Source organism: Castor canadensis, chromosome 15 (genome assembly GCF_047511655.1).
Source record: "Castor canadensis chromosome 15, mCasCan1.hap1v2, whole genome shotgun sequence".
Lineage (NCBI taxonomy): Eukaryota > Metazoa > Chordata > Mammalia > Rodentia > Castoridae > Castor > Castor canadensis.
The window spans coordinates 70,071,549-70,091,331 of NC_133400.1; the positions used below are offsets into that span (position 1 = coordinate 70,071,549).

The 19,783-nt window shown below is 40.3% G+C and overlaps 2 protein-coding genes across 2 annotated transcripts in view; both read left to right on the top strand.

Moving 5' to 3' along the window:
- LOC109677561 (cyclin-Y-like) overlaps positions 1–19,783 on the top strand; it is a 344,091-nt gene that overhangs the window by 21,751 nt on the left and 302,557 nt on the right. The gene's annotated exons all lie outside the window — the stretch shown is intronic.
- The window catches only part of LOC109678662 (centrosomal protein of 295 kDa-like), a 381,166-nt gene continuing 368,730 nt past the window's right edge, over positions 7,348–19,783 (top strand). Inside the window, exon 1 of the mRNA XM_074056420.1 lies at positions 7,348–19,611. The gene's annotated coding sequence lies outside the window, so the exon portion shown is untranslated. The remainder of the gene's footprint in view (positions 19,612–19,783) is intronic.

Consider the following 19,783-nt stretch of genomic DNA (forward strand, 5'->3'; position numbering starts at 1 on the left):
ACCCAACACAAAAAAGGGGTAGCAGAGTGGTTCAAATGGTAGAGCACCTGCCTAGCAAGAGTTCAAACCCCAGAACCACCAAAAGTAAAAAAACAAAAAACTAGGTCTGTGGGTCAGAAAATAAGCTTATGTGGTGGGAATTTATCCATTGATTTATTGGGACCATATTATAAATTTGAATTTATAATTTTCTTTTTCTCTTATAAAGGAATACCTGTATGTAATCCTCTAAAACATGATTCTTGATTACTATTGGTAACATTTATAAGGAACATCAATTCCATAACTTACGTAGTCATGATAATTCTATTATAATTCATTGAGTCCTTAGATTTAGCTAGGTGTTTTTTAAACTCATAAATAATATTTTATTTTCATTTCTTTGAGGGTATGTCCTTAGGATTCATCCCTAAAAGTTTATTTTTTGTTTTTTTTTAATACAGGGTCTCACTATGTAGCCCAGGCTGGCCTCAGCCACCCGAGTGCTGTGATTGCAGGCCTGTACCACTATGCCTGGCTCAGACACTATGTTGTAATGGTGAGGATAAGAAGTGTACAACAGTATCATTAAGGAGCATGTGATAGTTGCTGTGTTAGTTGCAAAATAAGTGCTAAAATCAAATCAGAAAAGAGAAAGTGCAATTAGGTGTCAAAAGATGGAAGATTGTGGCGGGGGAACACTGTAGGAAAGGCTAGATATGGAAAGGTACATGGTTTATTCTGATTGGGGAGTGGAGTAAGTTTACTCAAGATAAGGAAACTAGTTCAGACAAAGCTTGGGCCTCTTGTGCACTAGGTCAACGTGGTTGGTGGAGGTCCCTGAGTGCCAGTTGAGGAGTTGAGAAGTTTTGGCAGTAGGCTCAGCTGATCAAAGGCCCCAGGAAGATCATTATATTGGAGATTAGGGAACTAGAGGGGAGTGGGCAAAGGTGAGAGCCAATGTACTCAGTTGTACTGGTTCCATGAGAGTCTGAATGCTGGGTGGTTGGGTGGGAGAAGTTACAAAAGCAATCATGTTGCTGCCACCCTGTAGACACCAAATATCCCAAGACTCTGTCAGTCAGGGCAAGGCTTTTAAAGAACTTGCTATTTCCTCCCTGCCTGCCTCTGAGTAGGTATGAAATCATTAGTCAAAGAGAGAGGAAGCAGTAGTGTAGTTTTGTGTTTAAAGCTGGAGGGAAAGGGAGGACTGACTCAGTATCGACCCAAGGTTTGGAGACCTGTGACTATGTGATTGCTGTTTTAATGGATGGAAATGGGAGAAATGAAGAGGAAGGATTGGCTTTTTTAGGGGTGGGGAAGAGGGTAAAAATTTTAGATTTGGAGAGGTTTGTGAAATAATGTCTCAATGTTAAGAGATAATTAGTGCTCTAAAATTCATTTTAATATGTTCTTGTTAAGAATGTAATTTTCTTTTCTAATTCCAGTAATACAAAAAGATCTAAGTGTTCTGATCCTTAAATTAGTGTCAAAGAGATGATGGAAGGCTCCAGATTTGTAGCCAGTGTACTTGATGAGAATGTGTCTACAGCAGCTCTCTCTTCTCTGGGATCCTTAGATTCTTGGATGGTTCTAGTCTTTCACCCTTTAATCCATAATCCTTTATCTGTCTGAACAAGAGAAGAAGCAAGCAGGAGTGAAACTCAAGTACTAGAATTTAGCCGAAGGTCCTTTTTAATTATTCCCATTTTTAAGTTTTCAAGCCAGTATTGGTCTCTATCAACACAATAACAGAAAATTTACTGAATTTTCATGTCATTTGTCCCATATGACATTAGATGTATCAAAGGGTTGCTTTCTGACAAGATACATTTTAAAATTAGTTAAAAATAATATTACACATTTAATTTAAAAGCATCATTATGGTAGGGGACAGATATACTATTAGGATAGCCTTTGAGTTCAGACAACACTGAAAACTAATGAGGTGATACACTTGTAAAGAGTTTTGAATTCTTCTGCGAAAGTCAGCTTTAATACATTGGTATGCTTGTTACACATTTCACAAAAGTGAAATGTGTTTTTTATACTTTATTTTTTTCCAGCCACTGTTTTAGTGTTTTCTCAGAAATTTGAGTTCTTTATAGGTTAGTCTCATAAGTTAAAATTGTTGTAATTAAGAAAACCCCTTCTTTTAAAATTGAGATTCTTACCAAAGCAAAGATGGTCTGGAATGGTTTTAAGTGAGAATTGAGCCCTTGTTGAAATGTGGAGATTTTCTGTTATCCTAGTGCTGGTGATAAATTCAATACTACCATGTATGTGTTTTGAAGCTAGCCAGTTAGGATATGTTTAATTATCAGTAGACTTAAACAAATGTATTTTGCATTGTTGTTGAACTTTGGACATTAGGACTTTGGAAGGTGGAAAATTCCAAATGTAAGTGAGAGACTTCTGTTACTGGGCTTTATAAGAAGTAATCAGTCCTATCTCAAAGTACCTGGTAATGCTTATTGAGCTGGTGAGGTTTATGAGGTGTAAATTAGATAGGTTATCTCCCCTGCCTCCAGGGACATTTGAGATAGAAAGCAAGAGTAACATAAATTAGATACTCAGCCGGAGAAGGATATTTGTTGAACTTGTCCTCTGAATTTGTGTTGAACTTGTCCTCCGACTGTGGACTTGCTTTTCATGCTTCAAAAAGTGGTGGTTGCCTTTTTCTTTAAAAAAACAAAAACAACAAAAAAAAAAACCCTGAAGTCTTAATGTCTTATAGTCGAACAAAACTTAGATTCATTTGTTTTATGTTCTGTTTTCCAAACTCAAAATGAGGAATGAAAGAGTCCAAGTTTCTCTGCAGTTGGTCTGCCCTGGCCTTTGTTCTAGCTTAGTGTGGACACTAACCAGAAACTTGGGCTGCACTTTTGTTGTATATTCATTCACCCCAACATTACTGTCTATGCATTTGCTTTCTTCTTTTTGTTCCTGGGCAGAAGTTGCTGTGAAGATGGAAATGGTTTCTTTGGTGGTCTTCCTAGAATGCCAATGAAAGTGTGAAAGAGGGGATTGGATGCAGATGTTTGGAGGGCAACTGAGTTACGCATTTTTCTAATATAAAATTGCTATTAAAAAGTGCTTATTTTGACTTGTGAAAACAATGTTGCCTTGTCAGTTTCTTCCTTTTTGGGTACATTTTGTGAGAGATACTTTGGGTATCATTTTAAAACTTTTTTTTTTTTAATGTTTCCATGGCAATAATCACCTCCTTGCTGAGGGTTGAGCCCAGGGTTTTGCACATCCCTAGCTCTGTCTTGTCTCTATTTGTTTATTTATTTATTACTTACTTTTATTGTGGTGGGTGGGGGTACATTGTGGTGTTTACAAAAGTTCTTACAATATGTCATACTTGAATCCACCCCCTCCTCCATTCTCCTTTATTGTCTCATCATTTCTAATGACTGTGTAGTATACCATCATTCACTTACCTAATCTGTTTTTCCCTTTTCACAGTTTTTATATTAGATCACATTCTGAGAAGACTGATCATGTACATACATTTTGGGGCTATGTCTTTGCTTTCTTGGCTAGGAAACTCACAAGATTAGAATTGCTAAGTCAAGGGGCAGGTATATGTTTAGGGTTTTTGTTGTTGGTTTGTTTAATGCATAATGCCAGTCTTCCCCTTCCTGTCTGCCCCCTGGGTTGTTACCAGTTCACACTTTAAATTGGCCTTTGCGGAGCAGAGGCAGCTCTTCAGGCAGTGTTTGCATACTCACAAATCTTTTGTGTGTCCATTTCTGCTGTGCTCAAGTCAAAGTTAAGTGACCCTGAATGTAGTCTATTTGATTTGACTTTCTTGGGTTAATGTGGGCTGGGGTCTACTGATGTTGAGGCTCATGTGGCAGGTCTTTGGGAGTTCTCCCCACAGTCTCTCTGCCAGAGGTCTGTATCATGCTGCTGTCCTGTTGCTCAATAGAGAAACCCGGTTCCTGGGACTGCAAGTCCAGAGCCCATACTGTTCTTCAGCTGCGAACAGGGCTCCAGTGTTCAGCCTCTGGTCTCATATTCAGGGCTGCGTGTTTTACCAGGCTGGGCTCATTTGCTGGATTGGCCTTTTGGCACTGAAAATAAACACTTATTTTAAATTTGGGACAGAAGGAATCCTTTTTTTTTTTCTTTTACACTTTTATTAGAATTTTGACTTATTTTTTCTATGAAGAAATTATAAATGTTTGAGGGGACGGATGTTTAACGTGATTTAAACGTTAGTATATATATGTATTGAAGCATTACATGTTAGCCTATCAATATGTACAATTTTTATGTAACCATTTAAGATAAATTTAAAAAGGAGTGCTGTCTTACTTTAATTTTGAGAAAGATCTTAAAAAGACAGTGGCCTGCGTGCTTTAAAAAGTCATTTTAAAGTGATGGGAATGGGCCTGTACTAAAACTTTAATTTGGGGGAGTTACATGGCTGGCTTCCTGGCAAAGAAACAGTCTAAGCTTGCCCGTAGTTCTGTGAAGACAGATTCCTGTCCTTGAAGTTGGCATCAGCTTCAAGCCCAGCATGGTGCTGGTGGCTGCTCAACAGATAGAGTAAGTGGCGTGTATTAGGTGCTCAGTTACTGTTTCCTACGTGAGCTGAAGTTGAAACGTGTTTCAGAGAATGAGCAATCCGGCTGCTGTTAAGGTTTGTGTAGAGAGAGGTAAAAGGGAAGAGTGAAGTTGGCTGAAGCATGTGGAAGGCTAGGGAATTTGAGCTCTAGTCTCTAGTCAGTGAGGGAGGTTTTGCAGCAAGGCACTGATGTGATTAAGTTGGAGGGCTTTTTTTTGTTTGTTTGTTTGTTTGTTTATTTATTTGTTTTTTGTAGTACAAGGGATTTTACCCAGATCTTGAGTACTTTAGACAAGCATTCTTACCATTTGAGATATCACACCCCCAAGCCAAGTTGGAGGTTTTTTGTTGTTGTTGTTGCTGTTGTTTGAGACATTGTCTTCTATGTAGCCCAGGCTGGCCTAGAACTTGAGAGCTTTTTGCCTCAGCCTCCAAGTTGGAGATTTTAGTCATTTGTTGGGTTCTGGTAAGTAGGCTATATTGGAAGGGAAGGTTAAAGGCAAGGACATAACAATTCTTTTTTTTTTTTTTTCCCCCTAATTTCAGTAGTTTGCATCTGATTTCTTTACATTATTCTACATGATGGCAAAGGAAACCTCCAAACCAGTTAGTACTAATTAGTTGTCATGAATCTATATAGTGAAAGAATACATCAAAGACGTAAGATGAAATGTTACCATAGCCATCAATATTAGTAACTATAAGCTTTCTCTAAAGAAATATAGAGCAGTTGATATTCTATAAAATATCTTCAAGCAACTTTGAGACTTCCATATGCTAGTCCTATGCTTAATTAAATAAGGTTGGTGACAGTATTTTAAATATTGAGGACACCAGAATTCTGTCCTAAGATGGACTACTTCCCACTGCCATTGGCTGTCTTTATTCTTAAAGTCGCCACAGAACGCCAGGAAGATTTAGGGGCCCAGGGAAAGCTGGGGTCTAACATTCAGTCTACCTGCAGTTTAGAGTCCTTGCTCTACTTGATGCCAGTTGTGAGTTAACTTCCTTCAGTGTACAATGGGGATAAGAAATAGCTACCACATGAGATTGCTTTGGGATCAAATGAAATAGTAAGATACAAAGCAAATACCTTGTGCTTGTTACAGAGTAAATCCTCAGTAAATATTGGTTAGTAACATCATTAGTATTATTAGTAACCAGTACTAATTTTGGTTAGTAACATTTATAAAGACCAGGAATTTACAGGATCAACAAACAGTTTATAAGTCTCTGAAGTGCAATTCTGAAAGAGGCTAGCTTCCTAGAGGTGGCTTCTCTGCAGAAGTCCCATATTAAAGAACATCTTCCTTGTTTGTCTTCAGTGGTGCCACCTGGGGGTGGACATGCTTGTTTGGGTGCACAAACAAGTCAGTGTCAGTGTGCCCCTTTCCTTGGAGAGCCTCACAGGTCTGCAGTTTAAAAGCAATTTTCCTAAACCAGAGAAAGGCATGGCTGAATTACCAGATGTAAAAGATTTCATTTAGCTAAGCCTGCTACACTCAAGGGCCTTCTGATTTTACACATTCTCCTGAGTAACAAGATAGAATAATGTCACATATTGCCCCTCTCCTGTACCCTTTAAAAACTTGGGAGTGTAGATGCTGACCTGAGGACCTTGCTAATACTTAGAAAGAATGCTGTTAGAAAGAAACTGGTGAAGACCATTGGAGGAATTATTTAGGCTCTCCTGTTAGGGAGACTTGAAGTACTAAGCAAGGCTAGAAACTGGGATTGATTACAGGTGAGGCTGTGGCGTCTTGCTGGAGGTCATTATACTAAAGATGAAACCTGCTTATCCCGGGAGTCCTCTGTGTAGTGGAAAAACACCTAGCAGAAATCTAGAGACTGTTCTTAGTATTAGACTGTGTGACCTTGGGTGAGTTGTACACATTTTCTGGGCTTTACGTTCCATCCTCATCTCTGGCATTTATTTATTGACTCTGTTTCAGTGTTTCTCATTTGCAGAGTGTCACTAAAATGGAATAATTACAGGTTTTTTTTCCTAATTTTGAGGCTTTTCAATTGAATGGATAAGCTTTTCTCAGTTTTTCTTACATAAAACTATCTTAAACTTTTCTGCCACTCTTGTCTTTTTAACATACCAAATGTTCATTGAGTATGTGCTCTTTTTACTTTCACTGACATGGTAGGTGAAATTTTACATTCTTTTCAGATGTCATACGTGTGCACATCTCTGCTAGTAAAACCTATCCCTGTTTGTGGTGGACAGTCCACATCCTGCATCCCCATTTCATGGTATTTTGAGTGTCCCCTAGTGGCACTGCAATTCAAAGGATCTAAGTGACCCTTGGATTGCTCCACTGCAGGCCTGCTAAAGTCAGGCAGGGTAGGCCCACTGTGCATGGGCAGTGTGGCATAGAAGTGCCATACTATTTCTTTTGGGTGATTAAAATAGAAGGTTTTTGATATAGTTAAAATCATAAGGCGTAGATCCCTCGGGGGCCTCAGGACATCTTCCTTGGCTCTCCTTAACCAAGGCGCAGAGTTATTCAACATCAGGAGCTAGCAAGAGGCTTAGCAGGGCTGAGTGAGCAGGGCTCCAGGCTGGCATGCTTTCACTGCTGCTTACCACCACGATCTTGAGATGTCATTCAGGTTTTTCCATTTTTCTTGTGTACAGAGGGGAGCAGCAGTAACCCACCTGTTACTTATGAGGAACTTTCTGCAAATATATGACATCATGGAAATCTACCTGGCTTGCTCTGGAAGTAGTTCAGTGACAACATGTAAAAATCAGTCTGGACTAACAAATATTCAGGTAGTAACATTCTTTCACAATTCTGTGAACAAGATTAGCTAGTAACTGCCAGTATTGAGTACCACATTGCGTGTTGTGGAACAGAAGTATAGAGCAAGAACAATGGATGTGTTTCATCTCTTAGGAAGCATTCTAGAACTACTGAGGGTATGAATGTTTAGTTTCAGTGGTAGATTTATTGTTAGCATGTTTTCAGAAGCCAAGGATAAAGGCCCATTTTAGGGCGGCTGTGATCTCACAAGGGGAACTGTGGACAAGATTTAATGAGAACTATTTCTGTAATCCCTGAAAACTTGGATTTTTGCTTTTTAAAAACACAGGATTCAAAAATTTCAACTTTTTAGGGAAAGAATTGTGAAAATATAAATTAAGAAAATAAGTTCTTGGTTTAATAAACCCTTTTGTGAAAACTACTGAGTTGGGGCTTTCCCATGGTAAGTTTATCTTGCCTGAGATTTTCATTAATTTGCTGAACCAGCCACTTAAGTGAGCTGAAGATACATGAAAATTTGCAGTGGGAATGTGTTTCTGAATTAAGTACACTAAAGTGTAATTGTTTTTCTACTTCTCACAGAAAGCAGAAATACATTTAAATGTACATATACATTTTAAATGTATGTGAGGCCAATACATTGGACTTTATAAACACTGATTTCTAATCAGTATTTTTAGGACCTCATAAATGTTGATTTCTAATCAAAATTTTTATTAGATTAATGATGACTAAATCAAATACGTTAATTAAGTACATTTGAATTTAGACCTTGTGTAACTAAATTTTACAGGCAACTTCTGACCTATACACATCTGCATCAGAATTTCTTGGGTGAGTGGGCATTCTGATTTCTGAATCAGAATCTGCAGGGAGAACTTGCAGTTTTAGTAATTGCCTAGATGATTTGCCTTGAAGTTTGAGAATCATTGACTGCCTTAGTTCATAGAGACTTTACAACAAATCGCATTTCGCTAATGAGGGCATATGCTCAAAGAAGGTAAGTAAATTCTATGACATCCATTGTGTATCCTCACCTATAGTCATCTGTATTTGCTGTGTGCCTGCAGACAAGTTACGTATGAAGTCTAAATTGAAAATTATCATTGTAAACAGTTATGTTTTGGATAAGAGTGTCCCTCAAAGGGACTTATGCATTGAAGGTTTGGTACCTGATGCAAGCAGTGTTCAGAGGTCGGGCTTTTGGGAAGTGACTAAATCATGAGGGCTTTGCTGTCATTAGTGGACTGGTCCATCAACGGATTCACAATTTGAATAGACTATTGAGAGATGGTGGAACTGTGGAAGGTGGGTCTTGGTTGGAGGGAGTGGGTCACTGGGGCATGTTTTTGAAGGATGTCTTGCCCTGCCCTCTTTCTTTTTCTCTCTCTCTCTCTGCTTCCTGTCCACCATGAGATGAGTTGCTTTCTCTCTCATACGCTTTCTGTCCTGATGTCCAGCCTTACCATGCCCAGAAACAACAAAGCCAGCCAACCATGGACTGAAACCTTGAGCCAATATAAATCTTTCCTCCTTGTAAGTTGATTTTTCTCAGGTATTTGTCACAGTGATGAAAAGTCTGACTATTACAACAACTTAGCTAATTGTGAAACCTGGGTGATAATGATAAGTAATCTTTTCTGGCTCTATTTTTACTTCTGTGCAGTTATTTCAGAGACTTGGCCAGGTGATATGAAGTGCCTTATTATACTTTATATATAACAGTGTCCTATGATACTTTTCTGTGGGTAGAAATTCTTAAACGTTCATTATTGATTGTGTGTTAGGTTGCTTGTTTTACTTGCTGTCCTGTGAGGTTTTTAAAAAGGGTTGGGTTTCCTCCCCTGTCACACCACTGTATCTCTTCAAAGCAGGGACTCTTTGTGGATCATGTCAGTAATGTTCAGTGCTGAGACAGCGAGGAATGCGATATCTGTGCGATGAATGACTGATGATACTGTGTCAGCTAAAGGCTGCTAATACAAGTCTTTCTCTGAAACCAGCCCCTGTGCGTCCTTGGCTTGTAAAGGCAATGAAATACGGCCCTATCTATGCCTTAGGCCATTTCTCTCACTGCTGTCCTTCAAAGACTGCAGACTCATTCAGCTAGCCAGCCTTGGCCTACTCTGGCTCCTTTTTTTTCTGGAAATTAACCTTTCCTTTTCCCCCTGCCTCCTACATATGCCATCATGTGTTTGTTAATGTTAGACTAAAAGGGGTGCAGAATGGATAGGTGGGGAGACAAATAATTCAGTGGTAGCACTGGGTCTATTGTGGAGAAGTGGTCCTGCGGAGGGGGTCCCCAGCAAGAGAGCTGGAGCCCCTAGCTGCTTACAGACTGGGGATAGATAAAAGGTTGGTAGAGAAGTCCCAGGAAGGTTATTAGGCAGGAAAATCCTTAATGCTCTAGATTCCAAGGAAGGGCGGGTAATTTCTTCTAGGCCGGGTGGGTAGTTTCTAGTAAATGGCTAAAGGTGGATGTCTGTTTTTCTTCAGGCCTGGGTAGAGAGTTTCCAGTAAGTCACCTTCAAGGGGGAGAGGGTCCACTTCTAACATGGCTTCCTTTTGTTCGCCTTAACAGTTAATTGTATGTCTCTTGTCATAGAGAATTGAAACACTGCTTACAATTATGGTTATTTTTATTCATGCTTTTATTTCTTTTGCTAGGTAGTAAAGAAAGAGGAGTTTTAAATCCAGGAAGAATTTAAGATGTTTTGAGAAAGCTTACAAAAAGTTTCAGAAGACAGCTAGCTGCTGGCATACTTGAGGTGTAATTCTGGCCCAGCTTCTTTCTCACTGGGTGTGGTTTTAGATGGTCACACCCTGTCACTTTATCCCCTAATTTACAAAGTAGGGATAATGAAACTACCACCTAGAGCTGTTGGCAGATTAATGGGACGAGGCATGCAGAGCATGTGGCCTAGACTTGGGGCACAGTAAGTGCACTGGAGCTCTCAGAACAGTTGTCATTTGTGGAGTCCTTGCTTCCTAGCATGTTGAGTGGTAGAAGGGAATGGATTGGGTGTCTCTTCCTCCCCGCATATCCTGAGGGTGGGGTGGTGTGTATTCTACTTTGAATTTCAGGTCTGCTTGTATAGGGAAGCGGAACCAAATGCCTCTTTATGACTATGAATTTGTTTTCTATAATGTCCTATGAAAATAATTTTTTAAAAAACATGGTGATTGTATAGGACATGTAGTTGATAGTGTCATTTTGTAAAGTTTTATAAAAATTGGCAATGAATTGGAAACTAAATAATTATATGTTTATAACATTTTATAGTAAAAGGTAACAGCTTATTAAATTAGTTTCCCCAGTTAAAGTCCTTTTGGGTTGTTTTTGCCCACAGAATTCTGGACATACAGAGTTGCTTTTTGTTTTTGGAAGTACTAGACAGCCTCGTCTGGTCCTTCTGAGCATGACTTCTGTGTAGCTAGGATGACAGATGTGGGCCACTGTGCTTAGCTTGGTGGTTGAGATATGTGAGATGGGAGTCTCACTAACTTTATGCCCATACTGGCCTTGAACCATGATTCTCCTACCTCTACCTCCTGATACAGATGTGAACCACCTTGCTTGGCTCTGAATGACTTATTTTTGATTCTTCCCTTTTTAGAACAAATGGTGGGACCTAGAAGTTTTAGGAAGTTGTTTATATGAAGTATATATACTATGTAGCCTATGAAACTAGAGGTGAAGTATGACCATGAGGTTGTTTGTTTTCTCATTAATTTTTAATGCACTTGACATTGTTCCTGGGTGGCTCACTCTTCGAATTTCTCAGTCAGAACACAGATGTCTCCTAACAGAAGCTTGCTCTGTGAGAATGTGATAGACCAATATGAATGTTTTAACAGTGCCCTATTGCTCATCGTGGTCAGTCACAAGGATTGTATTTCTCATCTATCTTTTGTGACAAATGAGTACATATTAATTTTTTTATTGCAGTAAAATAATGTCTGCATTATGTGTCATGTAATGACAAATGGCACTTTGAACCAAGAAATGGTGCTGAGATGTTTTGTAATTTCAGGCAGTACTATATCCTAATTGAGCCAGTTGGAAGTATTTGTTTCTTGTTCTGTCAGGTATGCATTCTAGATTATTTAATACAGCATACTAGAGGACCTAAGACACAGATCTCTGAAAAAAAAACAGGTAAATATGCCAGAGATAGAGCTGGACAAAAGTGAAGTCACAGCCCATGGGGGAGGGATTTTGGATTGCTAAAACAAGAATGTAGAGTAGACAAAAGCATGTTGTCCACACTTGCTACTCAGAGGTACTGAGTAGTTTCTGTGCTTGTCATTTGACTGAAAAAAAAAAAAAAAAGGAACTTAAGAATAAGAGTTCAAACTGTTAAGAAGGGAGTGGAAATGCTCAAGAGGAAGAGTGTGTATAGGTCAGTGCCCCTGTCCTACGAAATGGGGACACTTCTTAGAAGTATAAATTCTAAAATAAAAAGATTAAATTGTATTAATTAGTTTTCTATTGCTCACATAACAAATTACCACAAGTTAGTGGTTATTAAACACACATTTAGTACTTTATAGGATTTTAGGTTGGGAGTTGGAACTTGATCTCAGTGAGCAAAAATAGAGCTGTCGATAGGCTGTGCTTGGCCGGCTACTTGGGAGGTGGAGATAAGGAGGACAGAGGTTTGAGGCCAATCTAGGCAAAAAGACACCCCCCCCCATCTCAACTAGTAACCCGGACATGTGCCGATAATCCCAGCTACTGGGAGGCATAGGTAGGAGGATCAAAGTCTGAAATTGCTCCCAGACAACAAACTTGACCTCACACAAAAAATGAAGCAAAAAGGGCTGGGGTATGGTGTAAGTGGTAGAGCACCTGCAGAACAAGTTCAAGGCCCCGAGTTTAAACCCCAGTACTGCCAAGAAAGAAAAAAACAGGCTGTGCTCCTTTTCGTGCATCTGGGAGAGAATCTGTTTCCCTGCTTCTAGAAGTTGCTCATATTCCTTGGGTTCAGCCCCTTCCTCCATCTTTTAAAGCCAGCTATAGTCAGGTGATTAGGGACCCACCTGGAAAATCAGGATAATCTCTTTTGGCCAGCTGACCAGTAATTTTAATTTCATCTGCAGTCTTTAATGCCCCTCTCCCATATAAAGTAACATTCATAGGTTCTTGGGGATTAGGATGCAGATATCTTAGGGGAGGGTCATTATTCTGCCTGTCACATAAGCCATATGGTTTATACTTTATTTCAGTTCAAATTTATATAGAGAAACTTTGTTTTTGACTGAATTACTGTAAAATTCCCCCCCCCCCCAAAAAAAGATATTCCTGGACGTGAAAGGCACAGTCTTAATTCGGCAGTTGTACTTCTCCAGTGGCTATTTTTCAGTGTTTCAGTAGTAAGGAATCTTGTTTGAATTTTGTAGGGGATTGAAGTTTAGGGAAGTTATTCTCTCTAAAAATCATCGAGACTTGCTTTTAGTATAGTTAGGTTTTAGGTTTTTCCACTTCACAAATGTAGTAAATATCGCAAACCTAACTTACAGAAAGTTTCCCCTTTAGACTTTAGGAGCCACGTGTTTATTAGAGGAAGAGGTTCTCAGGATCAGGAAGAGAGAAAGGTGAAGGCATGAAGACTAGGACAGGTGCTTCGAGTGGAACCTAGTAAGTACAGCAAGTGATACCTGCAGTAGGCAGTCTTTTATGGAAAGCCATGGCTACAGGGGAAAAAAAGACACTGAGGAAGAAAGTAAGGTAGAATGGGAGATAGGGTGGGGGCAGTAATGGCAGAGAACAACAGTGATAGAGAGGAAGTAGAAGGCTTCTGGGCAGGGGATAGGAAAGCCATGCCTGTTTTGTCTCAGAAGCTCTTAGTGGCGCATTTTGATTCTGTCTCTGAGCCTAAGGTCCTACGGTACATTGTGACCCCATTGATGAAGGGACCATCTTTTATCTCAAAATCCTCTCAACCTAGCACAGCAGTTCTCAAACTTTTTGGTCTCAGGCCCTTGTTAGGTTGTTAAAAATTACTGACAACCCTTGTACATTGCTGGTGGGGTGTAAAATGGGACATCACTGTGGAAAACAGATTGGCAGTTCTTTAAAAAGTCAAACATAAGTGTTACCATGTGACTCAGTTGCTCTACTTCTCCTAAGTCTGTGCCTAAGAGAATTGAGAACATGACTCTCAATAGTCAGAATGTAGAAAAAACACCAAGGTCTGCTAGTGGATGAGTGGACCAACAAAGTATTGTATACTTGCTTAATGGAATGTGATTTAGCTATAAAAAAGAAGGGAAGTACTAGGTATCTGCTATAGTGTGAACCCTAAATTTCATGCTGAGTGAAAAAAGTCAAATCACAAAAGGCTGTTTGTAGTATGACTCCAGTTATGGGAAATGTCCAGTAGAGAAATCCAGAGACAAGTGGGTTAGTGGTTACCAAGGGATTGTGGGGAGGGGAGGATGGAGGTTGGGTTTCTCTATAGGGTGATCAAATGTTCTGGAACTAGATAGTCGAAGTGATGGTACAACCTTGTGGTGAATTTTATGGTATGTGAATTCCATCTAAAAAAAAAATTCTTGTGTACCTCAGTTTTGTTTATATCTGTGGAGATCATATTAGGAATTAGAATTGCTCATTCAACAATACCAACTTTTAAAACAACATTATAACATACTCATTATGTTAATCTGACATTTTAAAAATAAAAACTAAAACCTCCAAAACAAGAAACCTAATGAAAATTTTTTTATTATGTCTTTAATATCTGGTTAGTAGAAGGCATCTAGAAACTCATTTGTGTTTCTGCAGTGAGTCTTTTGTAGTATGTCTTACACAGATGCTGTTGGAAGGAGTATTGTTCTATTGCCTTTGTAGATACTATGGATATTCTTTCATACTATGTCAAAAACTTGACAAATGGTAGTTTATTAAAGGTTAAAGGTTAGCTGGCAGTTTGGAATCTGCAACCATTTACTTTGTTACCTTAAAATTTATTGATTTAGTTTGTGCTTTGAATGGATCTTTTATCTAGGCAAGGTTGTGTAGCATAGTGGTTCCTCATTTGGAAAAGTATAGGTTCGCTAAGTTATGGAGATCTTCTAAACCTTGACACATTTCATTAGTGTGTCTAGTCACAATCTATCTCAAATCCCGTGTTAATATCACTGATCTCATGAGAAAATTCTTTGTTATTATTTCAAGGTCATGGTTTTCCAGTGTTCCAGCCTCTCTGTGATAAGAAAATGTTCCTTGTCTTTTTGGCTGGTTTGGGTAGGTGTGATCTTGAATACAATGGAAGAGGAAGGAATTTTTGGGGGCAAATTTTTGATTGGTATTAACTAGTTTATATAGGTAACTCCAGAGAATGGTTACTGAATCCTCTGTGAATGCTTCTTATACCAGGGATGGTCTTTGTGTGCTGGAGAAAGTTAGATGGGTTTGTTTTAGTGAACTAGTAACTTCAAGACAGAAACTGAAGGGAGTTGGAAGGAGGACAGAGGAGCAGAGCTGAGTTTTGGGAGAGGAAAATGGGACTCCTACTTGTTTTGATCCCCACCTTGATCCTACTGGCTAGATAGGGAGAGTATGTTATTACACTTGTTTTATAGGATGGACTCTTTCCAGAGCTTGGTTAATACGTCGAAGAGTGATGAGCCCACACAGTACACAAGAGATGTGTAAAGGCTTATTCCACATACCAAAGCTCTTGGGGAGAGCAGGGCAGTCTCTTAAGCACACCAGAAGTGTCTTGAGAGAGCAGGGACATGAGGCTGGCTTGACTTCATGGACTGCTGAGGGGTGGTTTGAATTTCTTGCAGCTGCCAGAGAAGAGAGCCCCAGGCCTTTTTATCAGCTTGCTTAGAAAGGAAGATCAGCAGTGGTAGGGCTTAGTTGTCAGGAGTCAAACATTGAAAATGGAGCCAGACTCCATTTTCTTCCTGTAGACTCTCTACATGAAGAGACTTTTCTCTGCGGACCTAGCAACTAGCAGTTTGATTATGAGTTCAGTACTTAGAGAAGAACCAGTAAGGGGAGTGATTAAGTGAGCTGGACTTGTTGACTTAGCTATGATATAACTCCTTGTGATCTCAACCTTACCTGTAAATCCACATTTCCTCCACTATTGTAAGTTATGCATTTTAGCTGGTTTAGATAGTTAAGTTATTTGGATCAAAGTGAAGCACCAGGGAAAAGAAGATAAAGCAGTACACAAAGACCATGGGTGCAAGGATATTGCTTTCATTTAGTGAGAATTTCCTCCTGCTTATCTCTTTCCTCTATTTTTCTAGCTCTGTTTCACCCTGACAGTTGGTAGGAAGAAAATTAACCTGCCCATCAGTTGATGGAGCCATCTGTTGGAGGATTTGACATCCTGTCCACCACATAAGAAAGGAATCATAACTGTCCCCTCCAGGGATTTTAGTGCCCTTCAACTGAAAGGTGCCCATCCACTGAAAGGTGCCCGCAAAGCAGTCACGCAGCCCAGTGATGAAATGGGAACAGACCAGTAGATTGTATGGGCATATTGCTTTGTGATAAGAGTTTTTAGGCTTGGAGATCTGTCTCAGTTATTGGTTACATTTTACTTTGAAGATGATTTTTAGAAGCCAGTAGGACATGAATTCTATAGACTACCGTGTAGTTGTGTTTTTTTATTTGTTTGTTTATTGAGGATGGAACCCAGGGCTTGACACATGCTAGGCAAGCTCTGTTGAACTACAGCCCCATCCCTGCTTGTGTGCGTGTGTTGTGTGTATATGATTGGCAGTCCAGGGGGGTTGAACTCAGGGCCTTAAGCTTGCTAGGCATACACTAGCAAGGCATGAGCCATGCCTGTAGCCATTTTTGCTCTAGTTATTTTACAAGTAGGGTCTCATGTGTTTTGCTTTGCTGGCCTAGATCTCGGGTCTTCTTATTTACATATTCCAAGTGACTGAGAAGACTGACAACACCACCATGCCCAGCTATTGGTTGAGATAAGGTCTTGCTTTTTGTTCAGGCTGGCCTCAATCCAAGATCCTCCTGATCTCCACCTCCTAAGTAGCTGAGATTACAGATGTGAGATACCACACCCCGTGTTTTTTGGCTTTTTGGGGACAAGTTCTCTCAATGTAATCCAGGCTGGCCTCTGACCATGATCCTTCTACCTGAATGCTGGGATTACAGATGTGTGCCACCACACCCTGCTTGAAAATACTTTCAAAACTCAGGAAGGTATGTTAAAGGATTCTTGCCCAGTGTTGAATATTGGAGGTTTGCCATTGTAGGCAGAAGGCTTCTTCTATGATTCATTCCTTAGTGAACAGGCTGAGACTTTCACACATGCAATTGGAGCCTTTAGCAGGGCAGGAACAAAGTTATACATGGGCTTTACTTGTATTGAGTGATACTCTGTGCCAGAAATGATCACTCTTAGCTGAAACAGACCCCAAAAGGAATTAATCAGTCATCTGAGCACTGACAGGATCTTTCAGAGACAAACATGGTATGGGTGTGGATGTGGGGAGAAACCAGACAACCTCCCAGCACAGCACTGGAGGAGTCAACGGAACTCTCAGTGTGTAGGGCTGCTGCTTCAAGCCCACAGAAGCGCATTCTGGGGCAAGTTCCCCCACAGGGAACATGTCCCGGCTTATGTGCTCTCTGAGGATGAAGACGAGCCACCCGTGCGTAACACTAGCCTATAGTCATCCCAGTGTATGAGTGTGCAGACCTGGGTCAGCTCAGTGTGTGTTCAACTCCATGTGAGTTATGGTGGGTACCTAGCCCGCACTCCAATCTGCTCATCTGTGGGACACTACAAAGCTGAGTAGCTGTTCTGCTAAACACTAACAGGACATCCTCCTTTAACTAGAGTTTGTGGGGAGGGAATTGTTAAAATCGATTATTTCAGAGTTCAGTTCACTTTGCAGTGTGCATCATCAGAACCATGTAGTGTTACATTCTCTATTGCAGGATAAGGCTGCATCTTGTACACCATAGGATGCCAATAGCGCCCCCTCCAGTTACGACAACTAAATGTCTCCAGACCTTGTCAAATGTCCCATGGGCAAAAATCAGTTGGAAACCACTGCCCTAAGTGATGCAATGGTAAGAGCAGCAGAGCTCCAACCAAGGTTTGACCACTGCAAAGTCTCTGCCAGCCTGCCTCCCAAGAGAAGACACTAAGCCACCTTGCATGCTTCTTCTGTAGGCCAAGGGCCAAGCAGTCCTGGTAGGGCCCTCAGTACTCCGTCTCAGTTTGTCAGCATTGCAGAAAGGATTGGGAGATTCTGGCAAATGATAAAGTGAGGTAAAGTGTATCAGGTGCCAGCATGTGGTGTTAAGTATTAGGGTGTGTTTGATAAATGGGAAAATTGTGTCTCTCCAGGATTGAAATGTTTAGTTATTTTGACTGGTAGTGACAGTGGTCTTTTGCGAGCCACTTGGTAAAGAAAAGGTCAGTGTTACACTGTCACTTCCATTGAGCATGAAGACACAATTTAATATAAATTTGTATGAGTTGTAAACATGAAGCCTGTGTTAGTGTTTCCCATGATTTAAATATCTTTCTCCTTTCCCAGTAATCTGATTAAAGTGCAAAGTAGAGGGATAGAAATTGGTTATGCTTTTGGACCTGTAGCTCATTCCACTAGATTTACCTAAAAGTTTGTGTCCTGTTCCTGTAGAAAAAGAATTCTGATGGGCCAGGCATGGTGGTGTTTGCCTGTAATCCCAGCTATTTGAGAGGTAGAGCTAAGAGGATCACAGTTTGAGGCCCACCTGGGCAAAAAGTTAGCAAGACCCTATCTCAAAACCACGTTGGGTGTGGTGGGTCATTACTGTAATCTCAGCTGCCTAGGAGGTAGAGATAGAATTGTGGTCCAAGGCACAGGCAGAAACTTGAGACCCTATCGGAAGCTAAAACAAAACTAAGCAAAAAGAGCTGGGGACATGGCTCATATGGTACAGCACCTTTCTAACAAGTGTGAGAGGCCTTGAGTTCAAACCTCAGTACCACCAAAAAAAAAGAAAGAACAAACAAGAAAGCTGGTAACCTGGTGACACTTAACATAGTATAGGTTGGTTGGAAAGCCATCCATTACATTCTGTGAATTTTTCTCTTTCTTAATCTTTGTAGTGGATCCTTATTATCCTTAGCTGCTGTTAATGGGGTGTAAGGAAAAAAAAAAAAAGCAGATCCAGGGTAGAAAGGATCTGGGTTAGTCAGCTTTTCTTTGCTCTAACAAAATACCTGAACCAAGTAACTTGTTAAGAGAAAGATTTATTTTGGCTCATTGTGTTGGAAATTCCAGTCCATGGTCAATTGGCCCGTTACTTTGGGCATGTGGCAAGGCAGCACATCATGGTGGGAGCATGTGTGGACTAAAACAGTTCATTTCTTGGCTAGAATGCAAAAGAGAGTCAGGAGAGGGCCAGGGTGCCCCCATCCCCTTCAGTGGCATGCCCCCAATGACCTAAAGGCTCACATTAGGCCCCACCTCTTAAAGGTTCTACTACCCACCAGTAGTGCCAAACTGGTGAACATTATCACATGGGCCTTTGAAGGACATTCACCATCTGAACTGTAGCATGATCCCTAGCAAAGAATGGTAAGTTCTTTGTCTTGCACATCTCCTAGGAGAGCTGTGAGGTTGTAGTTCTTAGAAAGTAACTGAGTTGGGGACCTCTGTTGCCCAAAGGTAGACTTGATAATTCTTTGTTAGTGACTGAGTGTGGGGAGTATTTGTGTTTGGAGCTTTGAAAAGTTTATTATATAAGCAGGTATGCCATTTTGTAAGTTTTCATCACAAAATACGGTACTCTGGTAGCTTTTACAAGTTAGGAATGCAGGTTTAGCAAACCAGATGGCTGGAAAGAGCAAATTATGATGACTTTTGTGAGCGTATCCTGTGTCCTCTGGTCTTCCTGTATTCAGACTTGTCAGGGAACTGTAGAACTTTTCTGGGAACTGATCTTCTGAATCATGCACAGAATTTAAGATGTATAGTTTCTTCTATAGGATTGATTCTCTATGTATAGCTTATTCCTTCGATCTGTCAAAATACTTCCATTGAATGTTTATTTTTTGGGCAGTACTGGGGTTTGATCTCAGGGCTTTGTGCTTGCTAGGTAGGCCCTCTAACCCTTGAGTCATGCCCCTACCCCTCCACTGATTTTTAATTAGCCTATTGTTTGTTTGTTTTTGCTTGGGGGTTGGAGAACAGTTCTGAGAGCATTGAGAATGAAGAGCTGGCTGTACTCAAACAGCAGCGTTGCCTTTGTTCATGTTCCCGGAAGGGAAGCCAGCGGTCCCTGTAGGTATTTCCTGGTGTTTGGGCAAATCATAGCTAATAACATTTTATGTTTCCCTTTAGCTGCCAACCTGCCTAACTGTTTAGAGGAATACTGCTGTTTCTTTGTTCTAAAGGTTAATCTGTTCTGGACTTTTATGGGAAAAAAATTGAAATCTATTAAAAACAAACACCC